This window comes from Diorhabda carinulata, unplaced genomic scaffold (genome assembly GCF_026250575.1).
Source record: "Diorhabda carinulata isolate Delta unplaced genomic scaffold, icDioCari1.1 Dcau_14, whole genome shotgun sequence".
NCBI lineage: Eukaryota > Metazoa > Arthropoda > Insecta > Coleoptera > Chrysomelidae > Diorhabda > Diorhabda carinulata.
This window is the reverse complement of record NW_026613959.1, coordinates 305,001-314,627: the sequence shown is the minus strand read 5'-3', so window position 1 is coordinate 314,627 and position 9,627 is coordinate 305,001. Positions and strand designations below refer to the sequence as shown.

The 9,627-nt window shown below is 34.3% G+C and overlaps 3 non-coding genes across 3 annotated transcripts in view; all 3 read left to right on the top strand.

The window, feature by feature from the left end:
* The first annotated feature begins 5,101 nt into the window (after window positions 1-5,101).
* LOC130903196 (small subunit ribosomal RNA) lies at window positions 5,102-7,023 on the top strand. The gene has a single exon (XR_009060603.1). It is a non-coding gene; the product is annotated as a small subunit ribosomal RNA (ribosomal RNA).
* Window positions 7,024-8,138: 1,115 nt separating this feature from the next.
* On the top strand, window positions 8,139-8,294 carry LOC130903163 (5.8S ribosomal RNA). The gene has a single exon (XR_009060572.1). It is a non-coding gene; the product is annotated as a 5.8S ribosomal RNA (ribosomal RNA).
* Window positions 8,295-9,009: 715 nt separating this feature from the next.
* LOC130903134 (large subunit ribosomal RNA) overlaps window positions 9,010-9,627 on the top strand; it is a 4,066-nt gene continuing 3,448 nt past the window's right edge. The window contains exon 1 of the ribosomal RNA XR_009060552.1: window positions 9,010-9,627. This exon is cut by the window's right edge and continues 3,448 nt beyond it. This is a non-coding gene — a ribosomal RNA (large subunit ribosomal RNA).

The following is a 9,627-nucleotide window of genomic DNA, read 5'->3' as shown; positions in this document are numbered from 1 at the left end:
TGCCGGCCAGTCACCGAACTTAACACGGTTTAATAGACACTAGCGCCCTCTGCCGGCCAGAAGACAAACTAAACACAGTTTTATAGACACTAGCGCCCTCTGCCGGAGAGACGACAAACTGAACACGGTTTTATAGATACTAGCGCCCTCTGCCGGCCAGTCACCAAACTTAGGTAATTTCGTAATACTTTGTTTTTCATAATTATTACTATTTTCATAAAACTTTTATATAATACACCTCGTACGTTCATACATCGAGCGGCCATCTAATTTCATAATACTTTTTTTCCTTATTGTTAATATTTTCATAACACTTTTATGTCATACACCTCGGACGGCTTTTAAATACAAAACATCTCCACTCAATTTTCACAAATCATCTTTCTCGACAAATTGCTATATCGAGCGGAATTTAATTTCATAATACTTGTTTTTCATTATTATTTCTATTTTCATACAACTTTTATATAATACACCTCGTACGTTCATACATCGAGCGGCGATCTAATTTCATAATACTTTTTTTCCTTATTGTTAATATTTTCATAACACTTTTATGTGATAGATACACCTCGGACGGCTTTTAAATACAAAACATCTCCACTCAATTTTCACAAATCATCTTTTTCGACAAATTGCTATATCGAGCGGAATTTAATTTCATAATACTTGTTTTTCATTATTATTTCTATTTTCATACAACTTTTATATAATACACCTCGTACGTTCATACATCGAGCGGCGATCTAAATTCATAATACTTTTTTTCCTTATTGTTAATATTTGCATAACACTTTTATGTCATACACCTCGGACGGCTTTTAAATACAAAACATCTCCACTCAATTTTCACAAATCATCTTTCTCGACAAATTGCTATATCGAGCGGAATTTAATTTCATAATACTTGTTTTTTATTATTATTTCTATTTTCATACAACTTTTATATAATACACCTCGTACGTTCATACATCGAGCGGCGATCTAATTTCATAATACTTTTTTTCCTTATGGTTAATATTTTCATAACACTTTTATGTCATACACCTCGGACGACTTCTACATACAAAACATCTCCATTCAACTTCACAAATCATCTTTCTCGACAAGTTCCTATATCGAGCGGAATTTAATTTCATAATACTTGTTTTTTATTATTATTTCTATTTTCATACAACTTTTATATAATACACCTCGTACGTTCATACATCGAGCGGCCATCTAATTTCATAATACTTTTTTTCCTTATTGTTAATATTTTCATAACACTTTTATGTGATAGATACACCTCGGACGGCTTTTAAATACAAAACATCTCCACTCAATTTTCACAAATCATCTTTTTCGACAAATTGCTATATCGAGCGGAATTTAATTTCATAATACTTGTTTTTCATTATTATTTCTATTTTCATACAACTTTTATATAATACACCTCGTACGTTCATACATCGAGCGGCGATCTAAATTCATAATACTTTTTTTCCTTATTGTTAATATTTGCATAACACTTTTATGTCATACACCTCGGACGGCTTTTAAATACAAAACATCTCCACTCAATTTTCACAAATCATCTTTCTCGACAAATTGCTATATCGAGCGGAATTTAATTTCATAATACTTGTTTTTTATTATTATTTCTATTTTCATACAACTTTTATATAATACACCTCGTACGTTCATACATCGAGCGGCGATCTAATTTCATAATACTTTTTTTCCTTATGGTTAATATTTTCATAACACTTTTATGTCATACACCTCGGACGACTTCTACATACAAAATATCTCCATTCAACTTCACAAATCATCTTTCTCGACAAGTTCCTATATCGAGCGGAATTTAATTTCATAATACTTGTTTTTTATTATTATTTCTATTTTCATACAACTTTTATATAATACACCTCGTACGTTCATACATCGAGCGGCCATCTAATTTCATAATACTTTTTTTCCTTATTGTTAATATTTTCATAACACTTTTATGTGATAGATACACCTCGGACGGCTTTTAAATACAAAACATCTCCACTCAATTTTCACAAATCATCTTTTTCGACAAATTGCTATATCGAGCGGAATTTAATTTCATAATACTTGTTTTTCATTATTATTTCTATTTTCATACAACTTTTATATAATACACCTCGTACGTTCATACATCGAGCGGCGATCTAAATTCATAATACTTTTTTTCCTTATTGTTAATATTTGCATAACACTTTTATGTCATACACCTCGGACGGCTTTTAAATACAAAACATCTCCACTCAATTTTCACAAATCATCTTTCTCGACAAATTGCTATATCGAGCGGAATTTAATTTCATAATACTTGTTTTTTATTATTATTTCTATTTTCATACAACTTTTATATAATACACCTCGTACGTTCATACATCGAGCGGCGATCTAATTTCATAATACTTTTTTTCCTTATGGTTAATATTTTCATAACACTTTTATGTCATACACCTCGGACGACTTCTACATACAAAACATCTCCATTCAACTTCACAAATCATCTTTCTCGACAAGTTCCTATATCGAGCGGAATTTAATTTCATAATACTTGTTTTTTATTATTATTTCTATTTTCATACAACTTTTATATAATACACCTCGTACGTTCATACATCGAGCGGCCATCTAATTTCATAATACTTTTTTTCCTTATTGTTAATATTTTCATAACACTTTTATGTGATAGATACACCTCGGACGGCTTTTAAATACAAAACATCTCCACTCAATTTTCACAAATCATCTTTTTCGACAAATTGCTATATCGAGCGGAATTTAATTTCATAATACTTGTTTTTCATTATTATTTCTATTTTCATACAACTTTTATATAATACACCTCGTACGTTCATACATCGAGCGGCGATCTAATTTCATAATACTTTTTTTCCTTATGGTTAATATTTTCATAACACTTTTATGTCATACACCTCGGACGACTTCTACATACAAAACATCTCCATTCAACTTCACAAATCATCTTTCTCGACAAGTTCCTATATCGAGCGGAATTTAATTTCATAATACTTGTTTTTTATTATTATTTCTATTTTCATACAACTTTTATATAATACACCTCGTACGTTCATACATCGAGCGGCCATCTAATTTCATAATACTTTTTTTCCTTATTGTTAATATTTTCATAACACTTTTATGTGATAGATACACCTCGGACGGCTTTTAAATACAAAACATCTCCACTCAATTTTCACAAATCATCTTTTTCGACAAATTGCTATATCGAGCGGAATTTAATTTCATAATACTTGTTTTTCATTATTATTTCTATTTTCATACAACTTTTATATAATACACCTCGTACGTTCATACATCGAGCGGCGATCTAAATTCATAATACTTTTTTTCCTTATTGTTAATATTTGCATAACACTTTTATGTCATACACCTCGGACGGCTTTTAAATACAAAACATCTCCACTCAATTTTCACAAATCATCTTTTTCGACAAATTGCTATATCGAGCGGAATTTAATTTCATAATACTTGTTTTTCATTATTATTTCTATTTTCATACAACTTTTATATAATACACCTCGTACGTTCATACATCGAGCGGCGATCTAAATTCATAATACTTTTTTTCCTTATTGTTAATATTTGCATAACACTTTTATGTCATACACCTCGGACGGCTTTTAAATACAAAACATCTCCACTCAATTTTCACAAATCATCTTTCTCGACAAATTGCTATATCGAGCGGAATTTAATTTCATAATACTTGTTTTTTATTATTATTTCTATTTTCATACAACTTTTATATAATACACCTCGTACGTTCATACATCGAGCGGCGATCTAATTTCATAATACTTTTTTTCCTTATGGTTAATATTTTCATAACACTTTTATGTCATACACCTCGGACGACTTCTACATACAAAATATCTCCATTCAACTTCACAAATCATCTTTCTCGACAAGTTCCTATATCGAGCGGAATTTAATTTCATAATACTTGTTTTTCATTATTATTTCTATTTTCATACAACTTTTATATAATACACCTCGTACGTTCATACATCGAGCGGCGATCTAATTTCATAATACTTTTTTTCCTTATTGTTAATATTTTCATAACACTTTTATGTGATAGATACACCTCGGACGGCTTCTAAATACGAAAAAATGTAATTTCATAATACTTCTTTTTAATATTCACAATACATCTTTTATATATTTTCACTATACATCTTTATTAATGTTAATGTAGAAGGCGTACCGTTGTACAGCGCACATATATGTGTGGTGTATCGAAGTTGACGTCTCGTTAAATTTTAATAAACTCGTTATAATTTACGTAAAGACGTTGTTTCGGTCATTCCACATCGGTGGATTATATAGTTTTCTGAAAGGGTCCCCGTTCTCCTCCAATATATTAACGTATATTGCTAGCGGTTCCCTTTTTAGATATTATATCAATTTATCCACAAATTAAATATCTATTGCGAGATCGCGAATTTAGCTAGCGTTCTATCGTGAGCGATTCATAATGCGATCGTCTATGAAAAATATATATTATATTACACTTTTATATATATAATACACAATATTTGCGATAACTCTCATTATTCCGTGCGAGAATAAAAATTTCGTTCATTATTACCTAATGTATAAACCATGTCGCTTACAATCTAGCGAAGGGTAGAGATAATGTCGAAATTGTAGCCCGGTCGACGTAATCATCTAATTTTTCTCATTTCGATTAAATTTAGATAAATTTATAGTCGATTCGGTGAAATTTTATAAAATAAGAAAAAATATAAATAAAGCGTGGCGCTGAAAATTATATATTTTCAATAATAAGCGCAGCAAACACGCAAAAGAAAAAGTAAATAATAATGTGTTTATACACGAATATAGATGATTATTATATTATGTATAAATATAAAGTATATATGTAATATAAAAAACATCATCATAATTTATCCTCTTTTGGATATTGTTATTAAAACTTTTTCGATAATAGTTTTTTATTATAAAATATATATATATATATATAATAATAATAATAATAATATATATTATATATATTATAAAACACAGTTCCCTGGTTGATCCTGCCAGTAGTCATATGCTTGTCTCAAAGATTAAGCCATGCATGTCTCAGTACAAGCCAAATTAAGGTGAAACCGCGAAAGGCTCATTAAATCAGTTATGGTTCCTTAGATCGTACCCACATTTACTTGGATAACTGTGGTAATTCTAGAGCTAATACATGCAAACAGAGTTCCGACCGGAGACGGAAGGAGCGCTTTTATTAGATCAAAACCAATCGGTGGCGGGCTTGCTCGTCATCGTACAATTTGGTGACTCTGAATAACTTTTCGCTGATCGCACGGTCTCGCACCGGCGACGCATCTTTCAAATGTCTGCCTTATCAACTGTCGATGGTAGGTTCTGCGCCTACCATGGTTGTAACGGGTAACGGGGAATCAGGGTTCGATTCCGGAGAGGGAGCCTGAGAAACGGCTACCACATCCAAGGAAGGCAGCAGGCGCGCAAATTACCCACTCCCGGCACGGGGAGGTAGTGACGAAAAATAACGATACGGGACTCATCCGAGGCCCCGTAATCGGAATGAGTACACTCTAAACCCTTTAACGAGGATCAATTGGAGGGCAAGTCTGGTGCCAGCAGCCGCGGTAATTCCAGCTCCAATAGCGTATATTAAAGTTGTTGCGGTTAAAAAGCTCGTAGTCGAATCTGTGTCCCACGCCGCTGGTTCATCGTACGCGGTGTTAACTGGCGTGTCGTGGGACGTCCTGCCGGTGGGCTTAGCTCGCAAGGGCGGCCCAACTCAATCCCGCCGCGGTGCTCTTGACTGAGTGTCGAGGTGGGCCGGCACGTTTACTTTGAACAAATTAGAGTGCTTAAAGCAGGCCAAAATTTTGCCTGAATACTGTGTGCATGGAATAATGGAATAGGACCTCGGTTCTATTTTGTTGGTTTTCGGAACCCCGAGGTAATGATTAATAGGAACGGATGGGGGCATTCGTATTGCGACGTTAGAGGTGAAATTCTTGGATCGTCGCAAGACGGACAGAAGCGAAAGCATTTGCCAAAAACGCTTTCATTGATCAAGAACGAAAGTTAGAGGTTCGAAGGCGATCAGATACCGCCCTAGTTCTAACCATAAACGATGCCAGCTAGCGATCCGCCGACGTTCCTCCGATGACTCGGCGGGCAGCTTCCGGGAAACCAAAGCTTTTGGGTTCCGGGGGAAGTATGGTTGCAAAGCTGAAACTTAAAGGAATTGACGGAAGGGCACCACCAGGAGTGGAGCCTGCGGCTTAATTTGACTCAACACGGGAAACCTCACCAGGCCCGGACACCGGAAGGATTGACAGATTGAGAGCTCTTTCTTGATTCGGTGGGTGGTGGTGCATGGCCGTTCTTAGTTGGTGGAGCGATTTGTCTGGTTAATTCCGATAACGAACGAGACTCTAGCCTGCTAACTAGGCGTATTTCGACATCCCAAAGGCCCGTCGGTATTGAGTTTCGGCTCTTGCCGTTCGCGGTTTTTACTGTCGGCGTACAAATAATTCTTCTTAGAGGGACAGGCGGCTTCTAGCCGCACGAGATTGAGCAATAACAGGTCTGTGATGCCCTTAGATGTTCTGGGCCGCACGCGCGCTACACTGAAGGAATCAGCGTGTCCTCCCTGGCCGAGCGGCCCGGGTAACCCGCTGAACCTCCTTCGTGCTAGGGATTGGGGCTTGCAATTGTTCCCCATGAACGAGGAATTCCCAGTAAGCGCGAGTCATAAGCTCGCGTTGATTACGTCCCTGCCCTTTGTACACACCGCCCGTCGCTACTACCGATTGAATGATTTAGTGAGGTCTTCGGACTGAGCGCGGTGGCGTTTCGGCGTCGCCGATGCTTCGGAAAGATGACCAAACTTGATCATTTAGAGGAAGTAAAAGTCGTAACAAGGTTTCCGTAGGTGAACCTGCGGAAGGATCATTACAGAGTATTTGTTCGTTTTTAAACAAAAAAAAAAAAAACGAAATCAAGTCTGTATTAATTGTAAAAGAGAATTTTCTTCTACAAAATTATCGAACTCTTCAAAAGAAATTTATATATGTTATAAATTATATATATATATATATATATATATATATATTATAGATGTATATATATTGAAATCTTTTTTTAATTTTTACAAAATTCGAACAAGTTTCGAATAAAATTAAAAAAAAAAAGATAAATATAATTCATACGTCTATAAAAATATATTTACATATATAAATTTTTCCAATAAAAATATAACGAAAAATTTTTATCATAGTTTATAGAAGGCGTCGACGACGATGACGACACAACAATAACAACATATGTATTATTATATATTATAACGATTGACGGAACGATCATTAACAAAATTTCTTGTTAACTAAAAACGTTCTGATAAAGAATCGTTATTATAATAAACGAAAAATATATAGTTTATTGAAACGTCGTCTGTTGTCGTGTGTGTGTCTATATTTTTATGGATAAATTTTATTTCGTTTATTATATTATTACCTAAGTTTTTTATCGTTTGAAGGTAATACAAGAAAATATCGACAAGATTATATGTGATGATTATGTTATTGAGACATTTTCATCCGGGTACCTAAACGAAATTTAAGCACATGTCGATTCTATCGATATGTATAAAAATTCGTTTTAGAAATAATATTTTATGTATTATTTCGAAGGTGTTCGAAGATTTACGCCCGACCGTCGAAATTTGTATAAAACTTTCAAGATAAAAAAAAAACTGTAATAATATAAAGAGGAGGAATATATCGTGCGAGATATCTGTCTATGCGCGCCTCGTTTGTAATAAAACATGTGCAGCGGTTAAAATTTATCAGATATATCAAAGTACGATATTATAATTTCTCTAAAAGTTTCGAATAATTACCATTTATTATAATATATATATATATATATATATATATATATATAAAAAATGTCGTTATATAAATTTTCTATACGCGTATAAGATATTATAATAATATTATTAATTTAATAATAATCAAATATTAAAAATACGACGAATAGAATATGAGAAAACGACATAATAATAAAATGATTACCCTGAACGGTGAATCACTTGGCTCGTGGGTCGATGAAGAACGCAGCTAATTGCGCGTCAACTTGTGAACTGCAGGACACATGAACATCGACATTTCGAACGCACATTGCGGTCCTCGGATACTCGTTCCCGGACCACTCCTGACTGAGGGTCGTATCAATTTAAAAGACTGCTTAGAATTTAAAATTTTTCTATTTATTAAAGAAAAATAATGCCTAAGCGTGTTGGATGTGAAACAATAACGCACACTAATTAAGAAAAAACACATGCACATACAAACTTGTGCGTATTTTTTTTTGTATTTGTGCGGCATCCTAAAGTGCGAAAAGCAGCGTAAATTTTTATAGAAAAAGTTACGCAATTTTTGAACACAACCCGCTATACCATAAATTAATCGTGTATTTATATGAAATACATAAAATTTGTTTGGTAGAGAGTTATATTTATATATAATATATATATATTATACATATATACGACGTATATATAGTCGATAAATAAGTGTGTGTGTATATATAATATATTTATGATAAAATGATAACGCGGTCGTCGTGTCCGAGAGAAATAATAAAGTTTCGAAGACTGGACGTCTGACCAGTGTTTTATTTATATCATTTATACACACGGTATATCGACAAAATATATGAATTATATATATTAAAAATATTATATATGTATAAAGGCTGGTGGTGTGTTGCTGATGCTGATGCTGATGCTGATGCTGATGCTGCTGCTGCCGACTCTTTAAATAAAAACAAATAATGTTATATTTCATATGAGAGATGATATTATTATTAAACACACGTTTTTTTTTATGATAGTTTGGCGAATTGTATTTAAATATTATAAGAGATATATTATAAATATATCGACCTCAGAGCAGGTGAGATTACCCGCTGAATTTAAGCATATTACTAAGCGGAGGAAAAGAAACTAACTAGGATTCCCTCAGTAGCTGCGAGCGAACAGGGAAAAGCCCAGCACCGAATCCCGTGGTCGATATCGGCCACCGGGAAATGTGGTGTTAGGGAGGATCCGTTTATCACGAGATCGTGCGGCGCGTCCAAGTCCTTCTTGAACGGGGCCACAGCCCATAGAGGGTGCCAGGCCCGTAGCGACCGTTGCCGATTGCGTGAGGATCTCTCCTGAGAGTCGGGTTGCTTGAGAGTGCAGCCCTAAGTGGGTGGTAAACTCCATCTAAGGCTAAATATGACCACGAGACCGATAGCGAACAAGTACCGTGAGGGAAAGTTGAAAAGCACTTTGAAGAGAGAGTTCAAGAGTACGTGAAACCGTTCAGGGGTAAACCTGAGAAACCCGAAAGGTCGAAAGAGGAAATTCATTCGCGTTTCGATAATTGAAGTTGAACGTTTGTATGACGGATATTGTTTGTGTTTCGGCATATTACAATAAATCGCGTTTTACGTTTTTCTAATCGATATCGAACGCGTGCACTTTTCCTCTAGTAGGACGTCGTGATCCGTTGG